Source organism: Xyrauchen texanus, chromosome 50 (genome assembly GCF_025860055.1).
Source record: "Xyrauchen texanus isolate HMW12.3.18 chromosome 50, RBS_HiC_50CHRs, whole genome shotgun sequence".
NCBI lineage: Eukaryota > Metazoa > Chordata > Actinopteri > Cypriniformes > Catostomidae > Xyrauchen > Xyrauchen texanus.
The window spans coordinates 17271824-17285842 of NC_068325.1; the positions used below are offsets into that span (position 1 = coordinate 17271824).

At 43.6% G+C, this 14019-nt stretch overlaps 1 protein-coding gene across 1 annotated transcript in view; it reads right to left on the reverse strand.

The window, feature by feature from the left end:
- The window catches only part of sh3bp4a (SH3-domain binding protein 4a), a 55513-nt gene extending 48816 nt beyond the window's left edge, over positions 1-6697 (reverse strand). Inside the window, exon 1 of the mRNA XM_052123808.1 lies at positions 6583-6697. The gene's annotated coding sequence lies outside the window, so the exon portion shown is untranslated. The remainder of the gene's footprint in view (positions 1-6582) is intronic.
- Between the last annotated feature and the right edge of the window lie 7322 nt (positions 6698-14019).

Here is a 14019-nt window from a genome sequence, read left to right on the forward strand (position 1 = left end):
GTATAATGGGCTAAAGTCTACACCCTCTCATCGTTTTGTTCACTTGATTTCGATCCATCTGTAACTCACAAAAAACAAACTCTTTCTTCTTTATAAAGCTGCGTATTGCCAATTTTCTTCACCATAAGATACACACGTGACATTCATATTATCATTCACAATGTCGCGAGCAATCGCTATAAACAAAATCTAGCAGCAGCAAGCGTGCGCCAGTGATGAGCGTCTCCACGCAAGACAGTGTATCAGCCAGGAGAAGTTTCAAACACTCTCGTGCTGTTTTTCACGTGACTCATATAAGCAGCTACAAATGACATTTTTGGAGTTTGTGCTTATTTATAAAGCCCGCTTCATTATTATTTGGACTTTAATAAAGGATGCATTAAATACAGTATATAACGGCTCAGTGTTTCTTTTTTAGACACTCTGAAAGGCCAGTTTTGCTCAAGCGGAACACCAGGAATGGCTCCGCTTAATTTCACAACGACACTGCTTCTGTATTTACTTATTTAGCATTTTTGTATTATAATACTCTGCGATCTACATCAACTTAATCTGTTTGGAAAGTTTGGAGTGCGTCTGGACTGTGAACTGTTCTTTCTTCCACTCCTCAATCAAATGCGAGCTGAAGTGCTGCTCTTCCGCATCATCATTAGCATTTCAAAAGATCTCATGTTGTGTTAAAGGAGTATGTAGTATGTAGTAGTCAGACGACTATTCGACAATGACATTTTCTTCGAATAGTTTCAGCACTAAAATAAAGTTTGAAAAGGTTTAAAAGTTCAAAAGAAAGTTTGAAAGTAAGTAAGTTTGAAAAAGAAAAATATTTGGCTGCCATTTGGGAAGAGTCAGAGACAGGATGTAACAACACCATGAAAGGAAGTGCACTGGAGAGACTAAGAGAGCCAACGACGAAATAGAGAGACGGTGAGAGAAGAAAAAAAGAGGAAAGAAAGAGAGGAAATGCTTGGCTGATGAGTAGCTCCTGCGCCTTCCCTTCTCCTTCTGCGCCTTCCCTTCTCCTTCTGCTGTTGTTATGTGCATCTAAACTCTCCAGCTGTAAATCAGATGCCACACACTGGACTTTACACAAGAATAGTATATCTATAGTAGATGGTACACAAGAATCCACTCAAAACTTTAGGGAAGATACAGGAAACAGACAATAAAGAATGCAAACTACACATGGTATGCTCATGTCATGTCAGCAGAATCAATAAGTGAATCTTTAGTGAAGATTTATATATGCTAAGTAAAACAATTCTCAAAGTGTACATGTAAATGGGAGATTTGTTTTTACCAAAAAAATCTTAATGGGTAGTTTATATATATAAACACATCTGTGGCTGATGAATTAAAATATGAGACAATAGGCATAAATTTGAGCCCTAGACTGACGTACGTCTCATGTTTGAGTCCTAAAAACAAACCGCCTATGTCTTGGCCCTGATCCCAGCTAAAAACACCCACAGATACCATCAACAATACACTCCCTGTATCTGACACACAGGCAAAGCTAAAGAGTATATAATTCTAGGTAATTCTCAGTAATACTTACCATGAGCTGAAGCTCGATGGTTTAATACAGAATATCATAACACAGGCTGTCTATAATAGTCATACTGGAGCATTCATATTGCCTTCCAAACACACAACCGTGTGTTTTCTTTTTACGGAAGAGTAGCCAATGGGAAGACTTGGAGAATTTGGTGATGTTTGCAGAGATTGAATATAAAGCCCAGTGCACTACGGGTGTACTACACCAAAATTCATAGTCTTTGATTGCTTAGTGTGACACGACTGATTTCATTTGCAAAGAATCTAGGCTAGGGTATACTTAAGTTTTTTTTTCATGTGCTGTTCTGTTTTGCACAGTGTAAAGCACTCTGCTTTTTCAAAGTATAACCTTAATCGCTCAATGCATGTGTACTATTCAACTACAGTCAACGTCAAGAACATTTGAAGACCATGCGCAAAGATGCGAACTGTCCGCGTGTCAAGAAAAACTGGGCTACACTCAGAAGGTACTCTCAATCTATGCTAATGACGAAATTCGCGTCACGGGTACTATAGGCGAGACGTAGTGGAATATGGAAAACGTAAGTATATTTGGCCTTAAAGTGCTCAGTTAAACTTCGTTTTTCTGCAAGCCGCTCTCTCGCGCAAGATCTTATATACGGATACGTTCTATGACTGCTTTGCGCACCATGACTGCTTTACGATACTCTCTTGTACAGTCAACATGCCGACGTCATCCACAGATGAAGACCGTCAACGTGTCTAGAAAAGCTGGGCTGCACGAGGACAGTCCACGCAGACTGTGCGCGACATGTATCTGCATGTGGAAAACCAAAGTATACTTAGTCTTAGTTATGACAATGTTCAAAACTCTGGGATGCAGTCCGTTAGAGTGACAGTTCCTACGATGTCTGACTAACAAGATGAGAGAGATGTTCTGTTAAGTGATACTAGCTTATCTATATGATATGCAACATAAATATATCGTTATATAGCATTTCCTTCATGTTATGTTTGTACTATAAAAAAAAGCAGAGATCAAATCTAGAACTTCAACTTGCTTGGGCGTGTAGGGTACTGTTGCAATTTCATATGACAATGACAGAACGTAACAAGAATGATCGCCCAAAGTCCTAAGATATACACTCAGTAAGCACATTATTAGGCACACTACGGTCCTAATAAAATAGCCGGCATAAAATAGCCGGCAACTTCTGCTGTTGTAACCCATCTGCTTCAAGGTTGGACGTGTTGTGCATTCTGAAATGCTATTCTGCTCACTACAATTGTACAGAGTGGTTATCTGTACAGAGTTAATGTAGCCTTTCTGTTGACCTGTCTCATCAACAAGATGTTTCCATCTGCAGAACTGCCACTCACTGGATGTTTTTTGTTACCATAGTAAACTCTAGAGATGTTGTACATGAAATTCCCAGGAGATCCAGGCCAGCTCGTTTAGCACCAACAATCATGTTACGTTCAAAATTACTGAGATCAAATGTTTTCCCCCATTCTGATGGTTGATGTGAACATTAACTGAAGCTCCTGACCCATATCTGAATGATTTTATGTATTGCACAGCTGCCACACGATTGGCTGATTATATATTCACATGAATAAGTAGGTGTACAGGTGTTCCTAATAAACGTGAGTGAGTGTATAGTCTGACATAAAAAATAACTGCCTTGGCTTTGATTCATGATCTTTCTAGGGTCATATCCAGAGGTCTACAGTAACAAAGTACAAATACTTTATTACTGTACCCAAGTACGGTTTTTGAATATTTCGAATTTTCTCAAGTATAAATATTTCTAGGGATGCCCCCGACCAAAGATTTTCCTAGTCGACTACTAGGCATTAGTTTAAGCCATTAGTTGCCGATGTTTATGATATTAATTTAATTACTTAAATATATAGGCTATATGTTCGGGGGCATCAGAAAATGGTTTGAGTTCCAGGGTTGAGAAAGAATGTTATAAGTAACATTGCTAACACTGTTCTACATTACAAAGAAATACTAAACCGTAATACTTTTCCACTTTAATTTGAATTTTTATTTTAAATAAATAAAAAATTAAGATCAATGTTTTAAATCAAGGTGTCTTGCTTTACTGTGTAGGCTTAACCCAACCCTGCTTAATGACAATTACCTCATAGTACCATAGATTCCTGTGGAGTTTTTTCTTTTTGTGTGACCAACCGGCCAATCAAAACTTGGACGACCAAGACTCTTCTCATCCACTAACGTTTGGTCGACTATTAGGGGGCATCCCTAAATATTTCTGTTGAATTTCACTTTCACTTCTCTACATTTTGAAGAAACATATATATTTTACTCTGATACATTTCACCAGACACTATTGTTACTTTAGCGACCGAAAATGAGGGTGTGTAAAAGATGACAATTTCTTTTTTGAGTGAACTACCACTTTAAGGCATTTAAGGCTTTAGGACAAACAGCCTCCCTTTATTTACAATGTAATCTTCGCTGATGGCCACATCTCTGAAACATTAAATTCTCGTAAAACGATCTGGAATTTTATGTTCTGATTCTTTTTTTCACAGTCTACTGCCATCTTACTCGAGGGAATTTTGACACTGCTGTTCAGAGCTGAACTAACATGGGTTTCTATAAACTGGACAAGACACAAATAATATAAAGCGTGATTACTTGCTGATGGGAGAATGTTCTGGGTTCTATACAAGTTAAGCTCTATAGTAAGCATCTCGGACATGATGACGATTACCACTGGAAAGCATTTAAACTCCTGTCTCAGTTTGTAAAAACAATCATGTTGAGTTTACAGTAAAGCTCCTCCAATGGAAGACTAATGGGCTGAAATGTACAGCTCATATTTTTTTTAAATGCTTGTATTAATTCTCATTTTTGGGTGAACTATACATTTAGGTCTTGTGGCTGTACTTTCGAAACAATGTGCATTTTAATGTTTATTCCGATGCAATGCATTTTGACTTCCAGTCAAAGTGCATTACTGTGCACATTCTTTTGGTTTGTTTTTACAAACCAAGGGACTAGCTGAAATTGAATGAGTAGCTTTTATGTTTTTTGATGCAACAAACGATTTTAGGCTGTGTAAACAAGCTTATAACAGTATTTACTAGTACATTTTACGATGGCCAACTTGTAAAAGGGATCTAACAAAGCTGGGTTATACAAAAGATGCCTCTATAAGACACACTTACACACACAGCCTTACCCATCTAAAGTAACAGCGGCCATTTGTTCACAAAGTCATTAATTTTTAACATCCCATTGAAAATAAATTGTTAATACAACCAGGGAAAGCTGAGGTCTCATAGACAAACAAGACTGAGTTATGCCACAGGTCAATCCTATTCCATTCAAGTCCGAAAGGAATGTGGTTAGGGGAGGGAGAATGAGGAGAGAGAGGGTAGATGCCTGGGAATGGGAGCAGATAGGGAGGGGGGAAATGTATAGGATGTCCTCACCAACAGGGTGGTCCTGACTATCAATTCCTGATAACCGCGGCAACAAATAACAAAACTACCAAGTGAGAACGGTTATTCCCAAATGAAAATTTACCATGGTAACCATAGGATACACCACAATACCACTGGCAGCCTACTACTACAGTTTTATTTGCTACAGTAAAACTGTGGTAACTTAAAAATAAATTGAGTTTTTAAAAGATTTAAAAATGCTTAATTTGTTTGAAGGCAATCCCATATTCATTTATAACCAGGGGCATGTCCAGGATTTCATTAACAGGGGTGGCAAGTGTCGAGTAAGGGGCGGCTGATGCGGAATGCTGTGTCCTGCCAGACATGGGTGGAACGTTGTTATGGAACATGCGTGACACACAGTTACATTTACATTTATGCATTTGGCAGACACTTTTATCCAAAGCGATTTACAGTGCACTTATTACAGGGACAATCCCCCCGGAGCAACCTGGAGTTAAGTGCCTTGCTCAAGGACACAATGGTGGTGGCTGTGGGGATCGAACCAGCGACTTTCTGATTAACAGTTATGTGCTTTAGCCCACTACGCCACCACCACTCCATTACACACGTGCATTAAGCTGTTGTACACCATCTCCAGGATGCGAGCGGGGTCCGAGTTGGAGTGGCAAGTGGGGTGATAAAGCCAATTTTTAGGGTGGCAGTTGTGGGGGGGCTAGAAGAGGCATGGAGTGGCAGCTGCCACCCTAAAAATTAGCTTTGCCACCCAAACTCTGGGGGTCCTGCTCGTGTCCTGGAGATGGTGCGCAATGACTTAACACGTCTGTGTCGTGCATGGTCCAACGTTCAACAACATTCCGCCCATGTCTGGCTGGACACAGCGTTCCGCCTCAGCAGACAACCCCCCACCCCCGGTCAGAAGGAATACCCCGCAAGACAACGCCACACAAAACTACCCCCATCCTCCACCCGAACTTACTGGATACCACCCCTTACTCGACTATTGCCAACCCTTTGCCACCCCTGGCAAAAATCCTAGCTACGCCCCTGGCAGATTCCACCCCATGCCACCCTTATGGCCCCGCCCCCGTTTATAACAACGTTACAGAACTAATAATCACAGTGGTATTTTGGCTAAAACTTTGGTACACTGGTTTAAAATTGTTTTTTAATGTTACTGGCCATTTTTCACCACATTAAAATAAGTATTTTAAGAGAAATGTAAATATTGATATTTTCTGTAGTGTCAGTGTAGTAAGACAGACACAAACTCACCGTAGAAGGGCATCATCATGTATAAAGGGATGGTTTACCCAAATATGAAAACTCACTCTATTTTTTACCATACAAGTTTATGCCGTTTTATTTAAACACATCTAATGTGTGTTTACCAATACAGACTGTGAACAGACAGAATGTGCGTATCTTAAAGTTAAAGGCTCTTAATTACATGCATACGCGTGTAACGTACGAAACGTGTGTTAATTCACATTGAGCGTCAGCGATGGTACCGTAACGTTCCAAGAACATTTCTGAGGTTTAAAAATATCTGCCAAAATCCTTTCAAATGCATCAAAGAGGATTAAAAGAAACAAAAGCGTACCGTCGTTATTATAAACTTACCTTTGCATTCCATATATTTATCCCAAGCAGCGCGCAGTTGAAGTGTTGAGTTGGCGACTTCACTTTGTGCTCCTTTATGCCTCTTTGGCTCTCTCGCATCGCATCGGGGCGGGGCCGGAGCGCATGTGATGTCACACAAGGGGCGGGGGTTAGGCGGCTGGTGGGCGGAGACTGGAATCCGGTGGTCCGGAAGAAAATCCACTATACTACTGGCGTCTACAGTTTGCCTAATCAATTATTAATTTCGCTGAGTGATGATGCGGCTGATATTCATCCATCCGCCTCTGCATCGCAAGCTTCCATACTTCTTTCCTGTCAGTTTCTCAGATGTATTGTAGTACTTAAATAATTATGTATCTATCTGTCTGTCTATCTACCAGGTTCAGTAAAAGTTAAGCTTAATCGACAGCATTTGTGACATAATATTGATAACCAGAAAAAATATTTTTTTACTTGCACCTTATTTTCTTCAAAAAAGCAAAAATCTGTGTTACAGAGAGGCACTTACAATGGAAGTGAATGGGGCCAATCCGTAAACATTAAAATACTTTTCAAAAGTATAGCTACAATACTTTAACATGATTTAAGTGTGATAAAATTGCTTACTAACATTTTCTGTGTAAAGTTATAAACAATTTTACAACTTTGTGACCATGACGATGTAGTCAAAAACCCTAAAACATCTGTAAAACGATGATTTAAACAACTTTACAGCTCAAATAATATGAGTTTTAACAGAAGAATTAATGCAAGTGCTTTAATAAAATTATAAACTTCACATTTATGCCTTTAAACCCTCCAAAAATTGGCCCCATTCACTTCCATTATCACTGTATCCTCAAATTTTGCAAGAAAAGGAGGGCAAGTCAAATTTATTTTTTGTGGAAATCAACATTATGCCACAAATGCTGTCGTTTGAGCTTAAATTGAATTGAACCTTGAACATTTCTTTAACTGTATAATGCTGTGTTTATATATGTGTGTGTCTTTATGTGGAGTGAGCAAGAGAGTTAAAACCCTGCATAGAGGAACAGAGAAACCGTTTGAAGTTCCAGAGTGCTATTATGTATATCCACAAAAAATGTGGGCTTGAGGAGAGATGCTCGAGGGGCCAGTGGAATAATTTGATAACAGTCTCGGGGAGGAAGCGAGAACCGCTGCTATCTTTCAGACTGCAACAAAGACACTCCACTTCACCAGGAGCACCATGGCCTGCGTTCTCTGGGGGTGGTCAGGGTTGTTGTCTGTTTTGTATGAGAGATGAGAAAAATGTATTGACCGGCAGAATGAGAAAGAGAGAGATGAGAAAAGCATGAAAAGCCTCATGTGCTTCCACAGAGTACCGTCCTAAAAAGCACAGGTCTTTATCTCGCAAAGAATCACCAAGCAGCAGATAAACAAAATAAAATCATTAGACGACAAGCTGTGACAGCATCCAGCAAGGCATGATGCTTTTTCTGGAGAAATTTAGTTTGTTTACAAGAGGGAAAAGGGAAGATGAAACAATTGATATGCACGTTGTCTTGAAAGACAGCCATCGTTCTCGAGAACAGAAACTACACAGTTCATTAAAGCCCTGTGACATGGTGACAAATTTAGACGAGAGGGATTTTTTTCTCAAAGTATAAAACCAAAGGCACACAAAAAAGCACACTATAAATAATTTGAAGTATGGTCTCTGAGGAACAAGAATGGGCATTTCCCAATCTGTGGGCTTTTTCAAACCAGGATAGGTGTTTCTCAACTAATCAATGAAATTAGGGAATCTCAATGTAGTCCAAGTAGGTATACCTGCATGATGGATGCGGAATCTCCAAAAGAGGGCGGGGTTACTATAGAATGGGGCGTGGTTCCTCCAAAAGGGGGTTGCACCAACTTCAAAGGGGGGTGTCACTTCCACTAATGGTTAGGGTTAGGGAAAGGTTTTGGTTAGGGGCTCCCTGTATCTTTGTATGCGGTTTGTAGCTCCCACCCATTTTTTGGAGCGCTGCAGCCATATCCTTCTCATGTACTGTAGTAGGCAAATCTTGTAAAGCAGTTGAAAAATGTTCATCCCGGTTTGAAAAAGCTCACTGACTGGGAAACTGTCATTTTTGTTCTGCAGCGACACAAGTCTCGATATTTCTGGTCTAAGGGGCTGTTCACAATTAATGCATTTTTTGGATCCGTCTCTAGTGTCTTTCCAATTGTTTTTCAAATGTTAACATGCACTAGACGGACGTTTTTTGACCGTTGCGCCACGTTGTTGTGTATCGCCATTTTTGCTTTTGGTCTCCTGCAGAAGCATCATGTTTTTAGATGTGTTTCAAGTAAAAGAGAACGTTGACTTTAAAAAAATGCATCTAGATTTTTTCAGACACCTGCATTCTCTTCTATGCGTTGCATCGACTTATTTTTAACGCAAAAACACGTTAGTGTTAAACGGCCTCTAAAGGTTACACTAAATTAGCATACAGCCGTGCTAGCAAACATCTCATTATTTGAGAAGTTTTGTGTTGTGTGTCCTTTTGTTGAGCTGTCAGCACAGGCCATGTTTACACTTATTCAACTAAATTTTTATTGATGAAATGAAAAATGTGGCATGTCAAATATGTTTGTATAATGACTTTAATTCCACATAAGGCTTGTGTTGAATCCATATAGCAGACGATTAATAAATATTTAGTGCAACCTTTTAGTCCAACACAGTGTCATAATAAATCTTACGATTTCGCCATCGTGTACGACTATTATGAATTGAGACTGTGTTGGGATTCCATAAAGGGACTGTTTACATGGAGAATGTTCAAGTTCATCTGCCTAGAAAAGTAGTCCCACCGCTAAAAGGATGTTTTAAACAACTTTGAAGCTCAAATAACCCACACTTCATATAGAAGAACTGATATAAGTGCTTTAACGAATATACAAGCTATACATGTTGGCTTTTAAACCCTCTGGTACATATGCCCCATTGATTTCATTCTAAGTGAATTACTGTAAACTTTTTTGTTTGATTTTTGTTTGTTTTCCCAAACTGAGGAACAAGCTGAAATCATTTTCTGTGGTGATCGACAGCATGTCACAAGTTATACTGAACATGCCTTCCCATAAGAACAGTATCTCTGTAAACCAGCAAGAACAGTCCGAATTGTTTCTGTTCTTTCATCTGGCTGTGTCCTCATACAGAGGGCATTTGTGCAGACTGCAGTAGTTTTCAGTGCCTAGGCTGCATTCTCCGGCTTTGACTCAGAGGTTTTTCTGTCTGGGAACTGATCTATGGGAAACACACAGGGGTATTCAAGCAGTCACATTCTTATCTGGAGTTCTGTATGAGCTCTGAGGTCATGCAGTGATGTGGGATAGCACGTTCCCGAACCTTGCTGAAAAATAAATACAAATTCGGGACAATTTTGAAAGGAAGATATTTTTGGGAGTATTCGAATATAATCTGATTTTAAGACCCAGTGAAAAGGCTAGACATGTGTGTTGACATAATTTTACTTTAACAGGAAGTTTGGGTAGAACATACTGAAGGGCTCATCCTTTTTTCTTTTTAAAGGCAAGTTTATTTACATAGCACTTTTCATACACAATGGAGTTTTATGCATAGTGCTTTACATAAATATGATGAAGATATAAATTTTATTTTTAAACAAATTAAGGACATGAAGAAAGAATCAAATGAATTGTAAAAAAGATTTACAAGTATTAAAATGAATAAAAAAGAAAAAGAATCCAAATAAGTACCGGTAAGTGCAGCACAGTGCACAGTGAGTAAATGCACAGCTAAACAGATGTGTGTTATCAGTCTGGATTTGAATGTGGCTACTGTTGGAGCACATATGACCTTTTCTGGAATCTGGTTCCAGCTGCGGATGGCATAATGGTAAACGCAGTCTCACCTTGTTTTGAGTGAACCCTTAGTATTTCTAACTGATGTGATCCTATTGATCTGAGAGGTCGGTTTATTTTCAACAACCTCATCTACAGTGTATTTAGGTCCTATGGCATTGGGTGATTTATAACAAGTAATAGTACTTTAAAATCAAGTCTAAATGTAAATGGAAGCCAGTGTAAAGACATGAGGACTGGAAAAATGTGCTCTGAATTATTCTGCGCATTAATTAATAACAAATTATTTTCGCACTATTACTCACATGTTATGATATGATATCAAAACACTTTTACTCTAACCCATCATTTGAAAAACAATACATTTTAACACTTGTATTACAGACTCACTTACATTTACACTTATTCCAATGTGATTAGCTTCCATGGTTGCAAACCTGATTTAGTGTTGGATTTTGAACTCGGAAGATCACTGCTCGAGACCAGTCAAGCACCAGTGTCATAGAAGTGACAGGAGATGATGTGGTTGCTTCAGAAAATGTGCTTCCCCTTCTGTCGCTCTCTCCACGTTGTGTCAGAGAAGCGACACTAGGGGTCTCTCTTGAGCGCCGATATCCACCTCTGATCTATGAAAAAAGGCCAATGAGAGTTGGCAACCAGTATTTGCATGTCCCGCCCCCGGACATACGGGTATTTAAGCAGCGCAAATACGGGAGTTCATTCAGAAAATTTCTTCGGAGCCGATGGTCGTGTTTGCAGACTGCTGCGTATTACACACCGAGTTCCTGCTATCCTCTGCTGCATGCTGTTGGATTCTACGGCGCACAACAGCAGCTTTCTCCTGTTTGCACGGCTGTGCACTTCCTGCCCCTGAGTGCATCGACAGTTGCAGATAAGAAAGATCTCTCACAGGTCTTTCATTCAAAAGAGTGATTTTATTTAAAAGAGTAATTTCCTCTAAAAGAGCAAAAACACAGCGGCGTTGAACGTCCTTTTAAGGACGCGTCTTTTTAAAGATGCCTTTCCGCCCCTGTGTTGTTTCTGGATGTGGTAGAGTACTCTCCGTTTCCGACGGCCACAGGCGTTGTCTCGTGTGTCTGGGCAGCGATCACACCGAGGCTGCGTTTGTGGATGGTTCATGTTCTCATTGCGAGAACATGACCATGACAACGTTGCGGTCGCGGCTTGCTTACGACCGTAAGCAAGCCACTCCAGCCGCCCCCTGCGTCGCTCCTTCTTCCCACGGGATTGAGGATGATGCGGCTGGCAATGGAGACGATTCGGGGATGGCAGCGGGTGCAGCTCGCCGGTACGCCCCTCGGACCACCAGCGCCCGGCACGCTCGTTGACTCCGTCCCCGTCGAGGTGGCGGCGACTCGCCTCACAGCCAGTCTGCCTACCCTCTTGCGATGGAAGCAGATGAGTTCGCGGGACATCGGAGGGCGTGGGCTCTGACGCTGAGGGCTCCTCTGGGCTGCCGCCCGGGCTTGCACGCCCAGGAGGAGACCGACGCGCAGATGTCCGATATGCTTTCCCGGGCAGCCAACAGCGTGGGCCTGGATTGGAGCCCTCCATCCTCCCCACAGCCATCACGGTTGGACGATTGGTTCTTGGGCGTGGGGTGCCGCTCACAGCCTCGCCCCCCCCGGTTCCTTTCTTCCCGGAGGTGCATGATGAGCTGACGTCTTCGTGGAGAGCACCCCTCTCCACTCGTCGCACCGCCACCTGCTCATCTGCCCTCGCCACCCCCGACAGCGGAGCGTGCCACGGGTACACGGAGATCCACCAGGTGGATAGAGCTGTTGCGCTCCACTTATGTCCCGGAAGCACTACCACCTGGCGGGGCCACCCTGTACTCCCTTCCCGGTCCTGTAGAGCAACATCCTCGCTCACCGCGAAGGCCTACAGCGCTACCGGACGCGCCGCTTCCGCCCTGCATGCCATGGCTCTCCTGCAGGTCCACCAAGCCAAGGCACTTCGCAACATGCATGGGGGTGGCCCTGATCCCGACACGCTGCAGGAACTGCGCTCAGCGACCGACCTCGCCCTGAGAGCGACGAAGGTCACAGCGCAGGCTCTCGGGCAGGCGATGGCCACCCTGGTGGTCCAGGAACGTCAGCAATGGCTGAACTTGGTTGAGATGCGTGAAGCCGACAAGACTCGCTTCCTCAACGCCCCTGTCTCCCAGTTCGGCCTCTTCGGCGACACCGTTGAGGACTTTGCCCAGCAGTTCTCCCTGGTGAAGAAGCAGACGGAGGCCATTTCGCACATCATGCCGCGCCGCAAGCTTGCCGCCGCGGCCCAGGCCCCACCTGCTCGCCGAGGGCATCCTCCCGTGGCCAGACGACCTTCTGCTCCGCCCCAACCTGGGCCCAGCTCTCAGCCCCGGTGTCGAGCAAACCGCAGGAAGCGTAAGCCCCCTGCCTCACGGACCCCGTCGAGGACCCGGAAGGCTCCCAGGCGTCCCTGAGACAGCGGACCCAGAGGACGAGAAGTTAGCTCCGGAGATGGTAAGACCGCTCCGTCCCCCGGTGGAGGGCCGGGAGGAGAATCTTTTGTTTTTCATTTGCCGCACCCCTGACGGGGCTGCGGTACCCAAATTCTCAATAAAAGAGCTATTTCCTTTACCTCTGGGTCACATGGCCCGCAAATGCCGTTCTCACGGCACCTTGCTTTCAGGCCTCAACAGTCTCGGCGCCCAGGATGCGGTGCTTCCACCCTCAGCCCCACGACTGTTCCCGGCCGGCCGGTTCAGACGAGTCCAGAGGACGCCAGCATCAGACCTCCTCCTCAGTCACGAACCCGCCCCTGCCGGGTCGCGCTGAACAAGTGCTTTGAGTTTATTCTCAGCACCAGAGCCTCGGGACGCCACAGCGCCTCCGACGCCTGCGTTACCTGTTCCGCACCGCTGCGAAGCCCGCCGAGTACGTCCAAAATACTCGTCCCCTTGGTGCCCCTAGCACGGAGCTTAGAGGCATGGCTTTCACTGCCCAGCTCGTCACGGTGGCTGCACCGGACCATCCGACTCGGTTACGCAATTCAGTTTGCCAGGTCTCTGCCCCCCTTTGTGGGCGTTCGTTCCTCCGCAGTGCACGGCGAACATGCCCACTCCCTGCGCAAGGAAATCACCTCCCTTCTAATCAAGGACGCGATAGAGCCTGTCCCTCCGACCGAAACGAAGAAGGGTTTCTACAGCCCTTACTTCGTTGTACCCAAGAAAGGCGGCGGCATACGACCGATCTTGGACCTGCGAGTTTTCAATCGGACCTTGTCCAAACTCCCGTTCAAAATGCTTACCCAGAAACAAATTCTGTCTGGCGTCCGGCATCTAGATTGGTTCGCAGCGGTAGACCTGAAGAACGCGTACTTCCACGTCTCAATTCGCCCTCGACATCGACCCTTTCTACGGTTCGCGTTCGACGGCCAGGCATATCAGTACAAGGTCCTCCCCTTCGCCTGTCTCTGTCCCTCGGCGTCTTTACGAAGGTCGCAGAGGCGGCTCTTGCCCCGCCATGAGGAGTGGGCATACGCATACTCAATTACCTCGACGATTGGCTCATTCTGGCCTCCTCGCAGGAATTACTACGCGCACACAGAGACCAGGTG